Here is a 13,990-nt window from a genome sequence, read left to right on the forward strand (position 1 = left end):
GACTGACCCTCGGGTCTTCTTTATGCCTTCCCACCCACTCCCCTCATTCCCCAGTTTCTAAAGAAAGCCCGTCAATTGAAGAGCAAAGTGATCCTTATTGCTCCATATTGGCCTCGTCAGATTTGGTTCCCCTTTCTGTGGCCTCACCTGCTAGATCAACCATGGATTCTTCATCCAACCTTGGAGTTGATTTCCCATCCGCAGAATCTGATTCACCCCAACCTGCACAGTCTGAAGCTCACAGCTTGGCTCCTCCAATTTCCTTGATTGCCAGGCAAAATGATCTTCCCTCACAAGTATGGGACATTCTTATTGCATCTCATAAGCCCTCCACTAGAATGACTTATCCAGGCAAATGGAAAAGATTTACCTGTTGGCTGAAAGATAAGGAAATTGATCCCTTTTCAGCACCGGTGTTGATGGTACTCGAATATCTAACTGCCCTATTTCAATTGGGACTGTCAGCATCTACCATTAGAGTACATTTGGCTGCAATCTCTAATTTCCACGAGAATGTCCAAGACTCCTCCCTCATGCCTCACAATTTTATTTATTTTATTTTTATTTATTTAACATTTGTTGACCGGGAAAGTCTGACTAGGTTCCACAGAGCCTGTTTTCAGCGGAGGCCCAGGGAGAAATGCTCCAGATGCATGTCTTTGGAATGTTGGAGGAAACTGGAGTACCCTGGGGAAACCCACGCGAACAAAGGGAGAACATGCAAACTCCACACAGAAGGCACCCCAGCCGAGAATCGAACCGGAGAACTTCTTGCTGTGAGGCGACAATGTTAACCGCTGCACCACTGCGCTGCCCTAAAGTTTACAAGTTATGTAAAGCCTTCATAAAGGGTGTGAATCATCTGAAACCCCCTTTCAGGGAACCTATTCAACCTTGGGATTTATCTTTAGTTCTTCAAGCTCTGACATTGCCCCCTTTTGAACCAGCTGCTTCATGCGACCTCAAATATTTGTCGTGGAAGACCTTGTTTCTGGTTGCTATTACTTCTGCCAGACGTATCTCTGAGCTTCAGGCCCTATGTACAAAGAGTCCATACTTGAATTTTCACCAAGACAGGGTATCCTTAAGTACTAACCCTTCCTTCTTGCCAAAATTCATTTCTGAAATGTCTATTAATCAGACCATTGAATTGCCAGTGTTTTTTCCTGATCATTCTAAAGAGGGAGAGTACTGCCTACGTACCCTAGACGTACGCAGACAACTTTGTTTCTATTTGCAAAGGACTAAATCTTTCCGTAAATCAGATCAGTTATTCTTGGCTTTTTCTGGATCTAGATTAGGATGTGCTGTTGCTAACGTCACATTGGCTAGATGGTTAAAAGACACTGTGACCCGTATTTATTCGGTACACAATACTTCTTTGCCAACTACCAACAAGGCTCATTCAGCAAGGTCAGTGGCAACTTCTGCTGTCTTCCATGCCAGAGCTTCTTTACATGACATCTTTGCAGCTGCAACTTGGGCCACTCCTCATACCTTTATCAATCATTGCAAGTTGGACTTGGCCTCCAGGGGAAGAGCATCTTTTGGTTCTATGGTGCTCAGGAATGTCCTTCCATGAAAGCCTCCCAGGAATAGAGGTAGCTGGGGACTCTGTCCCATACATAAGGAAGTGGACGAGGATTAACAATATCAGATAAAGAAGTTATGTCTTACCATGACGTTCCATCTGTACTGTTGATCCTCGTCCACTCATTACGACCCTCCCTCCTTCCCCCTCCTATGGCTTCTAGTGGATCTCACCATCCTTCTCTTTAGGTCATTTGACCAGAGATAGCCTCTACCTTTTTCTGACTTGCAAACACAATCTGAGGTAACAGGGAGAGGGGGATTATGAGTAAGAGATTGCTTAGCTCGAGAGTTTATCGCTGGCGCAAGCTTGATATATGGCCGGCTCGGTTCTGATATCGGAACCATAACCCATACGTAATGAGTGGAAGAGGATCAACAATACAGATGGAACGTTATGGTAAGACATAACTTCTTTATATGTACTGTCTTTCTGAAACACAACTGCCTGACTGTGAGAAATTCAAATACAATGTTATGGAACTGCTACTTTCTTGTTTTAAAATGACAGCAAAACAGACAAAAACATGATTTATTTGAAAAAGCAAGTACTGCCTTTTGTATACAATAAACTCTCAGTTAACCGGAACTGAAGCAACCAGAAAAAAAATATTTTCCCCCACAAAAACATACCTTACGTTTTTAGAGTTTTAAAAAGGAAGATAGGAATAAATTCCCACTCTCCCCTACCTGAGAACAAGTCAAACCAAATGAACAGCATAGGGTACAGTATTAGTTAGGCCCATTTTTAATAGTAACTCTCAAGCAAGCAGAAACTACATTTATCTGGCATCTACCAATCCCCATGGGTGCCTGTTAACTGTATATGTGATGGGGGAGATATTTGTCCTTTACAAAAAATATTTTGAGACTGCATTATGATCTTCCATTTGCTATTTTATGCATCCACTAGAAAATGTCCATAGTTTGCTAGGTTTACTAGGAGACCAGACATGACAGAAAGTTTTAAATACCACAAGGGAATCCAAAAAGTCCACAGAAGTACCAGGCTTCTAAAAGGGGAACATGGAAATAAGACAACACAGTCTGAGGACACGATTACAACTCAGTTGAAATAACTGGATGTATTTGCAAGCAAGTGGTTCAACAGGTAGAATGCTCACCAGTGCTGGAAGATCAGAAGGATATGGGTTCAGGTGTAGCGTAAGCAGAGTGCTGCACTCCTGAGTGTGCCATCCCTCAGATGAAACATTAACGTTTAGTTATGTACTTACCATAACGATAGATGTATGTGATCCATCTCGCCTACATTCGTAACTGATGGGCTCAGAGCCGAGAAACGGCTCCGACTCGGCCGATAAACTAGCATGAAGTCTCTGATTGGCTGGGCCAACCCCTCTATCCCAGGATGCACCACACCCAAGCCCCCAGATTTTGTTTGTCCCACACAAACTCTCCCTCACATGCACTCAACTCACGGAGATACGTGATCCAGAGAGAAGAAATTAGACCTTCAGTGGAAACCCCAAAAGTGTTTCCTCCAAATCATTCAGGTAGGGGGCAGGAGGGGGGGTATATATGAATGTAGGCGAGATGGATCGCATACAACTATCGTTATGGTACGTACATAACTAAAAGATGTAGTGCGATCCTATCTCGCCTACATTCGTAACTGATGGGACCGCGTCCCTAGCACCTATATCCTGGGAGGCTCACTGGAAAAAACACTCCTGAGCACTGTGGAACCAAAAGACGCCTGACCTCTGGACGTCAAGTCTAATTTGTAATGAGAAACAAAGGTGTGTGGAGAATACCAAGTGGCAGCAGCACAAATTTCATCCACAGACAGTCTGGAGTGGAAAGCTGTTGAAGTTGCCATGGCCCTAGTAGAATGAGCTCTAACTGGAAATGGAAGGGACCTTCATGTTGATGAATAAATGAAGGACACACAATCCCTGATCCATCTGGCGATCGTGGCCTTTGTGACTGGTTTGTCAATTTTGTTATCTGCAAAGGCAACAAATAGTTGATCTGATCTTCTGTCCTGCTGCGTCCTATCCAGATAGAAACGTAATTGTCTATGCAAATCTAACTGGTGAAATCTGTATTCTGCATCGTTGGAAAAATCGGGAAAGAAGACTGGAAGCTCAACAGATTGTTGAAGGTGAAAAGCAGAAGAAACCTTAGGGAGAAAGGATGGATTTAATCTCAGGGATACTCTGTCCCTATGGAAAATGAGATAAGGAGGCTTGGCAGAAAGGGCTTGAAGTTCTGAAACCCTTCTGGCCAAAGTAACAGCTACCAAAAATGTGGTCTTCCATGACAAGAATTTTTTCTCACAAGTTGATGCTGGTTCGAAAGGAGGGGACGTCAAGGCACCAAGGACCACATTCAAATCCCATGGCAAAACTGGATGTGATATAGGGGGACGAAGCAACCACGCTCCTTTAAGAAAGGCCTTACACAATTTGTGACTCATGAGTGAAGGATCAAAGGCAACATGGAAATTGGAAATTGCTGCTAATTGTGCCTTCAGCGTAGAAACGGCGGAACCTTGCCTAAAAAGAGAAGCCAAAAAATCAGAACCATGGAAATGGGGGCTGTCAGGGGATCAAGGTTATGCCGCTGGGCCCAAATAGCAAATCTCTTCCATTTGCTAAAGTAAATACCCTTGGTAGAAGGCTTATGCGAAGAGGACAATATTCGAACCACCTCAGGCGAAAACGCCTGTTGCCTAAGGTTGGAAGCGGAGCAGCCAAGATGCCAGTTTGAGAGTCTGTAAAGACGGATGGGCCTGCCCCGACTGATGAGTCAGGAGGTCCAGAATCGGATTCAGAATCCAGGGGCTGTCCACCGCATACTTCCACAGGAATGGAAACCACACTTGACAGGGTCAGAATGGGGCTATCAGGATTATGGTGCTTCCCAGACGAATCGCCTTCTGAATCAGTCTGGGCAGTAAAGGAAGTGGGGGGAAGGCATAGAGTAGACTGGAGGGCCATTTGTGGACCGGCGCATCCCTGGGTTCTTCCCTTTGAGCAGGGATCAAGGAGAAGTAGTTGTCACACTTCGCATTCAGCGGACTGGCGAATAGGTCGCAGCAAGGCAACCCCCACTGGGCGAAGATCCGATCCGCCACCTGATCGTTCAGGGACCATTCGTGGGGCATCAGGATGTCCCTGCTCAGCCTGTCCGCTATAACATTGGATTTCCCGGGAATGTGAGTTGCCACTAGAAACCTCTGGGAAGCAATCACTCATTTCCACACTCTCATGGCTTCTCTGCAAAGGGGGTAAGACCTGGTCCCTCCCTGTTTGTTGAGGTACCAAACCACTAACATATTGTCTGAAAGAATCACAATCGTCCCCAGTGGGAGAGAGTTGTGTAGTGCCTGCAACGCTAGAAGCACCGCTCTCATTTCCAGGACATTGATATGTAGACGAGTCTCATGATCTTGCCAAGTGCCTTGGACAGTCCTGCCCAGATAATGCCCCCCCACCCTATCTGGGAGGCATCCGTGGTCACCATGGCAACGGGGGATGGAGAGTAGAAGGATTTGCCCAGGTTCAGGTTGGAGGAAAGAAGCCACCAGTGAAGATCCCGCCGACACGAGTCCGTGATAATTATCGGGTGGGACAACGGAAGTTCCTGGAAGGACCATTGGTTTGATAGGAGCCACTGTAGAATCCGCATGTGCAGTCTTGCCAGCGGAACTAATAGAATGGAGGCCGCCATGGATCCTAAGAGTTGAAGGTCTAACCTGGCCGGAACTTTTCGACGGGGCAATAGGTCCTTTACTTGGTTCTGTAAAATCCTTATCCTTTCTGTTGGGAGGTAGGCTCGCATTTTTATAGAGTCTAGCTCTGCGCCTATAAAGGCAACACGCTGTGATGGCAGCAATACAGACTTTTCCCAGTTGAATGTTATGCCTAGCAATTGACCCATTTCGATGGTAGTAGTCACAGCATGAGTGAGTAGATGCTTGGTGGGAGCAGTGAGGAGCCAGTCGTCTAGATACGGAAACACCTGGAATCCAAGACGCCTCAGGTGAGCCGTTGCCACTGCCAGGCACTTGGTAAACACCCTGGGGGCTGTGGTGAGACCAAAGGGCAGGGCTCGAAACTGGTAGTGACTGGTTCCCAGTCTGAAGCGTAAATGAGTCCTGGATGCCTTGTCTATCTTGATGTGATTATAGGCGTCCTTGAGATCGATGGAGCACATCCAAACTCCTTCCTCCAGCAATGGAAAAATGGATTGTAGCGTGACCATCTGGAACATGGACTTCTTTACGAAGCGGTTGAGACGGCTGAGATCCAGTATAGGTCTCAAGTCCCCTGTTCTTTTTGGCACCAAAAATAATCTTGAGTAAGTTCCTAATCTGGCCTGGCCTTCGGGGACTGGCTGGATGACTCCTTTTTCCAGCAGCTTTACCACTTCTGTAGCTGCTTGAACCTTTTGACTGGGTGGAACGTCTGGGATTTTCCTGGGAGGGGGAGGATGAATAAACGGGATGGTGTAACCTCCGGCAATGATCCGGAGCACCCACTGATCCTGAGTGATGGACTCCCAGGCTTTCAGGTGCTCCGAAAATCGACCCCCGACTGGCTCCGGAGACGCACAGTCGGGCCGTCCCTCAGGGACGTTGGAAGGATGAGCCGCGAAAGGATTTGTGGTCTCCTGTGTTGCAGGGGCCTCCGCCGCCTCTAGGGTGACATCTTCCAGAATAATTCTTCCCTCCCCTGCCTCTGGAGGGGGGCTCACCTTGATGAGCCGGGAAAGACCTTTGCGATTTCTTGAACCACATCTTTCCTCCCCTCTGAGCCTTGGGATAAGGTCTCATGGGAAGCGAAAAACGGGCCCCGATGGCAGACATCCTGCTCGCATCTAGTGAGGGTGTCCTTCACCTTGGGTCCAAAGAGGGAGGACCCATCAAAGGGGGCGTCTGTGAAAGAAGACTTGAACGCCTCCGCAAAGTGACACAAGCGCATCCAAGCCTGCCTCCTTAGGGCTACGCCCGAACTCGCTGCTCTACCCACCCCCTCGGCCGCATATGAAATGAGCCTCATGGACGAGTTAATGACGGACGACAGGGTCGACAGCTGGGCGTTGACAGACTGAGCCAACGCCTCAGGCACATATCCCGACAGGGTATTTCCCAACTCCTTCACGAGATCCCTTTGTAGTCTTGTGAAATGGCACAAATAATTCAGTGACTGCAGGGTAAAGGTCGCTGAAGATAGGGTACGCTTCCCGTACCTATCCATGCTCCTAGATTCCTTGTTAGGTGGATGGATAGACGTCGAAGCCTCTGCCACATCCTGTTGAGTGGCAGATGCCACCACCATAGCATCTACCGGAACTCCCTTAGTGAGAAATTGCTTATCGGGGGGGTGCAGACAAGAATTTATTGGGGCGAGTGGGGATAGGTTCCACAGAGTCAGGGTGTTCCCACACCCTTCGACAAATAATGTCCAGTAACTCGTCGAAGGGTGGAGATACCTAGGAGGCGGAGGGCTGGGCTCCGAAGGCCTTGAGGAACACCAACTCTTCCGCGGAAGGGGTCTTGGAAGGCCAATCGCCCCTCTGTCTCAAGATCTGTAGTATGCCCGAGAACGAGACATTGTCAGAGGACGACTTAGGGGATCCTTCCGCATCATCCAGATCGGTGTCTGAGGTGACAGACTCGTCTGGGGAGTCCACATGCTTCCTCTTACACATCTTTTTCCTAGGGGTCTCCTCAGGCAAGGACTCTGACGGCCCTTCGGAAACTGGGGGACCACAGAAGGAGGTATCCTCAGGCCTGGAAGCCCCGCTGTCCGAGGACAGGGGTGCAACAGAGGCTCCAGTCGTCGCCAGGGAAGGAGCTACAGATTCTGGAGAAGTAACTAGGGGCTTTGCCAGTGCACTCCTCATGGCCTCGAGGGCGGGTCCACCAGAGTCTGCTGAAAGACCCACCTCCGAGGCCCTGACCATAGTCGGGGCTCCCCTCGCCGGAGCACCAAGAGGGAGACTCGGAGCCGAAACCAGAGGCCCCGATGACTCCCCGTCAGGCCCGACCGAAGAGCCACGAGTACCAGGACCTGTCGAAAGTATCGAGAAGATCGGAACAGAAGTTGGTGCCGACGGGCTAGCAGTGGGTCTTAGAACCGACCCGACAACTTCCCCAGCTCCTGTAAACTCCGGCTCCGACGACCCTAAGGTTGTTGAAGGAGGAAGCAATGATACTGCTGGCTCCGTAGCCGACTGGGCTGGAGCTGACAGCAATTTGGAAAAGACCAGTGACTGTAGGAGCCTCTGGACGACCCTGTCCAGATCCGAATCAGAGAGCCTAGAGGATTTGGAGGAAACCGAAGGGGCTCGACAAACTGTCTCCATAGGCTCCAAAATCACCGTAGGAGTTTGGCTCCGAATTGGCTCCAAAAGTATCGGAGCCGAGGCAGACTCAAGAAACACCGAAACTTCCTTCGGAGCCAATGAAGTAGGAGCTGAAGAAACCAATCCTGGAGCTGACCCTCTGTCTATCGGCTCCGAAGCCATAGGAGCCAAGGGGAGAAATCCCAAGTCCGAACCCCTTTCCATCGAATCCGAAGCCCGTGGAACCGAGAAAGGGGTAGCAGAACTTGGTCTCTCATCTGTCGGCTCCGAGGGCAATGGCGCCGAAGATGAAGACATAGCTTTTCCTCTTTTGGCCGGTGGATCCAACGACCTCTTCTTTTTACCACGAGGCTCTGAGGATAGAAGAACCTCTTCAAAGGAAGGTCTGATTAATCCTCTTAAAATCAGTTTATTTTTTCTCTCCTGGAGGACCCTCGAGGAGAAGGCATGGCAAACACTGCAAGACTCTTGCAAGTGCTTGGCCCCTAGACAGTAAACACAGATGTCATGGCCATCTGTGATAGACATTTTATATCCGCATTTGGTACATTTCTTGAAGCCAGAAGGCTTATGTTCTTTCCCAGACATTCTCACAAAACACACACAGAAGGAGGAAAGGAATGAGGGTAGCTCTAAGTTAAACACTCTAAAGGCAGAGCTAAGGCCCTCTAAGTTAAACAGACCTAGCCCACCAAACACCTGGAATTTACCACAGAAAACAAACTTTAACCTAAAACAATCAATACACAGTCAGACTAAAAAATAGGGTACTTAGCCACAGCCAACTCGAGACCACGTCGTATCTCTAGAAGCGGCAAACGAGATCTGGGGGCTTGGTGTGGTGCATCCTGGGATAGAGGGGTTGGCCCAGCCAATCAGAGACTTCGTCCTAGTTTATCGGCCGAGTCGGAGACGTTTCTCGGCTCCAAACCCATCAGTTACGAATGTAGGCGAGATAGGATCGCATTACATCCCAAGTTCCCATCTGCTTGAGTTTGTGGCAGCTTAGGTTGAAGTAAAAGATCCAATGGCACTTATTGAAAAGAAGAATAGGGTAAGTTCCCGGTGCCATGGCCAAATTTCCTCTAGACAGTATGAACACAACCTTGGGTCTCCCTTGAAAACAGGGCATTGGCCTAGTGGGACTAACTTGGTCAACAAAGAGTTAATGAATATTATCCTTCAGAAGATGTGGATGATGGTTGGAACAACTTCCTAAAGAGATAGTGGGGCCAAAAACAAAGTTCAACAATACATGGGACAGAAGAAATACCAATATTAAAAGTGTGTGATCTATGCAACCAAATGACTTCAGCACAAGACAACTGGCAGAAAATAAGTAGAAGTGTTACTTTCACAGCCTAGGGATGATTATCAAAAGGGAACAAGCACAAGTGGAAAGGTTTGATTCAGACAAAACACAGCTACAACATAAAGTAATATGCAATTAAGTTAGTCTGAAAATAAATAGGAATTACGTGTAAAATAAAGAAAAGCCTCGCTTGCGGTTAACTTTAGCAGCCTTAGCAGTTCAAGAGTTAAGAGAACTTAGGGCAGCTACAAAACAGAAATAATAGCATGCGATTGTTAAAAGCAAATGCTAAGTGGGCAGATTACATAGTGGTGACAGTCTTTCACTTGTAATTTGTGTGTGTATATAGAAGACAGAAAGAGGGATAAATATACACCTGTATACAGACACGCATGCAGGTGTACACACATATATGTGTAAGCATACACGCATGTTTTATAATTGTAACATATGTTTATTAGTAAAGGTATACATAAACACACATGCATATATTTGAATACACATTCATATTTTTTCTCTTTGTAGCTGCAGCTGACGCTTCTCAGTCTTCACTGCTGCCAGAGTAGCAGCCCACCCCACTGAGAAGCAACACCTAAAATAGCTCCAACAGCTGTTAATGACCATCTTTCCACTTCACGATGTGCGTGTAGGTTCACTTGTAGCAAGATGACAAGGCAGCGCAAGTGACAGAAGCAGCCCATTTTTCAAGAACTCTGGAAAGTTCATTCAGTCAAAACAATAGTATCTATCTAGCTATATAAACGTAAAGTAAAAATCACTTCAGACACGACGGTCACTGAGTGACTTCCTAAAATTCAAAACTATATCATGGATGTGCTTAAAAATAAATAACAACCTGGCAGATACCAACCTATTCTTAATTTGAAACACTATCAACTTTCACTTATACTAACTCTAGTGTCAGCAAACTAAAATGGGAGTTCAAAAAGACGAAAACCGTCCTGGTATATCCCACAACCGGGCAAAGTGTGTGGCGCGTTTGTCCGATTAAACCATACTTATCAAACACGAAAATGGAATTGCAAACCACAATGCAATCAAACGTACCATGTAGCTCAATATAAATTGCTACCTATGGCCATATCACTTAAACCAACACAGCACCGGCTGCATATAAAACTACAGTCTTCCTGCAGGCCAGAGCTAAAACAAGTGACGTACTGCCCCATAATGTTTGACAGCTTAAATTTAGTTCAGCGTGTGCGCGTTTTTGCCTCATAACAACTTTTAACTGCAGTCTGCACACTAACGAACACTTTTCGTAAACGTCCCAACAGAGAAGTCAAAACTGTAAGTATCAGATGCGACATAATTTTCTCCCGAAAGTAGTAAAACACTTACCTGTTCATGAGTGGGGTGCACTAAGAAAAACCTTGTCTCTTTTCCGTCGAGCTGACTAAAATTCGAAGGTCGAGGCAAAGTTGTGAGATGAAGATGACAGAGAAAAATCTAACCAGATTAATAGTTCCTTAAATGAAGTTTTTTATTTATTTATACAACGTTAGTTTACAACTGTTTGTTTTATTTTTAAATTAAGATAGTTAATGGCCAGGGTCTTTCATTTTACTATACCCCAGTCAGTCCATCCCCTGTAGTGACTGTACTCTGAATTTGGGAAGGAGACAGCCTTTTCCCTTCCCCCTCCCCGAAACCTTCCTGCCCTCATCAGATATTGAGGGTGCTGTTGACGCGTTTTTTCTCAGTCCGAGGTCCAAAATAGCACGGGTGTCATTTTACTTAGAATCAAATAGCATTTCGGTGCCCGTCACACTACGAAAAGTAATGGAGGGATTAGAAAGCCCTCTCTCCAGTTTAGTATGTACTGTACCAATGTACCTCAGAAACACATGCAAGGCAAATCAGGTACTGAAAAGTACTGCAGCCTCCTCCCCTCCCCCGCACTACACATACATAATCAAATCTGTCTTTACTGACAGGTTTTTGACTGTTAAGATATTTTAAGTGGTAGGCACGTGTGGTAGTAAATTAAATCTTTCCACTCCTGACTGCTTAGGTATGTCAAGTTCTTTATGAAATACAAATAATATACAACTACATATAGCTCTCAACAATGACACGCGTACTCGATTATCGCTTATGCATTGTTTGCGGATGAAATGTAAGGGTTATCTGCAGCTGGTGCTTGTTTATTATTTTTATAAGCTCTACCAACCAAAATACTTACGAGAGCCTTTTGTTTGGCACTTTAGACAATAAATAAGTCGTGTGAATATTCCTACTATATATTTTTGAAAGACTGGACTGCTGCTGCTAGGGCTGTTATATTAATTGTGGTTAGGGTTGTGATCACATCCTCACCATAAATGGATATTTGCTGCTAGGATTGTTAGAATAATTGAGGTACGCCACAGGTCCTCTTACCTCTCAGCTGCCCTTATTTTGCAGAATACTCCCAATTTGCCTCATATGTTTACCCAGTCCTTTGTCATTTTTCCTCGGGTAAATTTATGCTTATATTTATTTATGCTTTGTTACACTGGTAAGTGAACAACTCTAAAGATCCCTTAAAGCCATGGCCCAGTCCGCTAGGGTAACAACAGTAAATAAAATGTGCAGAAATATTATATATAATGCAGTACAAACAGCAACAGACTGTTTCATCACTATTGTTACAATGAAATATAAGCTCCAAAAGAACATTTTCAAAACATTAAGTACATCTGTAATACTCCAGTGAAGAACAGCATAAAGACCTTTAATATTAGTATACTATTGAATATATATATATCCGTGACTTGCTTAGATGCTAAATCACTGAGGATTGCTGTCAGTCAATAATGCCAGATTCGATTTTATACATCTTAGTGTTCTGAAAATGCATGCTGATGCAAAACCTGTTTTTCTGTTAAAACCTTAAGTGAATTAGAGTAACATTTAAAAAAGTGCCTCTCATTTTGGGTCTTTGACTCATCATTTTGTTTAAATTTGTTCAGAATTCTTGTTCAAAGATGTTCAGAGGTATGTCAATCCCGATCGTAATCTTTCCAAGCAGTTAATATCAGTAGGAACATGCAGCTGTAATAACTTGTGGTTATTAAAAAAAAAGCCCAGCTTCAAGAGAGGCTGTGCCTCAGATAAAAAAAATTTTTTGTGCAAGCAAGTGACGAAGACAAGATAACTGATCGCTAAAGGAGCCTCAAAAGCTTAAACTGATGTAAACAAAGGCAAACCAGGGTGAATATAAAATTAAAATATACCTAACTACAATGGATATAAAAAGTTTACACGCTCCTGTTAAAATGCCAGGTTTTTGTAATATAAAAAATGAGACCACAATAAATCATTTCAAAAATTTTCCAACCTTTAATGTGACCTGTAACCTGTACAATTCAATTCAAAGTGAAACAGATATGTTAGGGGAAAATATAAAAAAAATAAAAAAAACATACACTACGCTGATTGCGTAAGTGTGCACACCCTTAAACTAATACTTTGTTGTGTGTGCACACCCTTAAACTAATACTATGTCGAAGCACCTTTTGATTTAATTACCGCATTCAGTCTTCTTAGGTGGAAGGCTATCAGCATGGCACTTCTTCACCTGGCAATATTTGCCCACTCTTCCTTGCAAAAATGTTCCAAATCTATCAGATTGCAAGGGCATCTCTTGTGCACAGCCCTCTTCAGGTCACCCCACAGATTTTCTATTGGATTTAGGTTTGTGCTCTGGCTGCGCCATTCCAAAACTTTAATTTTCTTCTGGTGAAGCTATTCTTTTGTTGATTTGGATGTAAGCTTGGGGTCATTGTCATGTTGAAATTCCTCTTCATCTTCAGCTTTCTAACAGATGCCTGAAGGTTTGGTGGGGCCAAAGGTGACTGGTATTTGGAACTGTTCATAATTCCCTCCACCTTGACTAAAGCCTCAGTTCCAGCTGAAGAAAAGTAGCCTCAAAGCATGATACTGCCACCACGTGCTTCACTGTGGGGATGGTGTTCTTTTGGTGATGCAAAGTGTTTTTCCACCAAACGTACCTTTTGGAATTGTGGCCAAAAAGTTCATCCTTAGTCTCATCAGACCATAGCACATTTTCCCACATGCTTTTGGGAGACAATGTATTGTTTTGCAAATTTTAGCCGGGTCTGGATGTTTTTCTGTGTAAGAAAAGGCTTCCGTCTTGCAGCCCTACCCCATAGTCCAGACATATGGAGAATACGAGAGATTGTTGTCAGACGTAGTACACAACCAGTACTTGCCAGAAATTCCTGCAGCTCCTTCAGTGTTGCTGTAGTCTCTTGGCAGCCTCCCTGACCAGTTTTCATCTTGTCTTTTCATCAGTTTTGGTGGGATGTCCAGGTCTTTGCACCATCACTGTTGTCCCATATTTTCTCCACTTTTTGATGACTGTCTTCAGTGTGTTCCATAGTGTATCCAATGCTGTGGAAACTTTTTTGTACCCTTCTCCTGACTGATACCTTTCAACAATGAGATCCCTTTGATGCTTTGTAAGCTCTTTGCGAACCATGGCTTTTGCTGTAGCAGGCAACTGAGTAAATGTCAGGAAAATCCTACTAGGATAGCTGAACTTTATTTGAGGTTAAGCAGAGTTTCTTTAATTGATGGCAGGTGTGTACCCAAGAAGACTGAATGTTGTATTTAAATCAAAAGGTGCTTCAACAAAGTATTAGTTTAAGGGAGTGCACACACAACAAAGTATTAGCTTAAGGGTGTGCACACTTATGCAACCAGCGCATTGTACATTTTTATTTT

General features: G+C 45.0%; 1 protein-coding gene across 1 annotated transcript in view; it reads right to left on the reverse strand.

Annotated features, from left to right (window-relative positions):
* OBSCN (obscurin, cytoskeletal calmodulin and titin-interacting RhoGEF) overlaps positions 1 to 10,855 on the reverse strand; it is a 4,979,884-nt gene extending 4,969,029 nt beyond the window's left edge. Inside the window, exon 1 of the mRNA XM_044066040.1 lies at positions 10,601 to 10,855. The gene's annotated coding sequence lies outside the window, so the exon portion shown is untranslated. The remainder of the gene's footprint in view (positions 1 to 10,600) is intronic.
* Between the last annotated feature and the right edge of the window lie 3,135 nt (positions 10,856 to 13,990).

Source organism: Protopterus annectens, chromosome 3.part0 (assembly GCF_019279795.1).
Source record: "Protopterus annectens isolate FY-2018-M chromosome 3.part0, PAN1.0, whole genome shotgun sequence".
Classification (NCBI taxonomy): Eukaryota; Metazoa; Chordata; order Ceratodontiformes; family Protopteridae; genus Protopterus; species Protopterus annectens.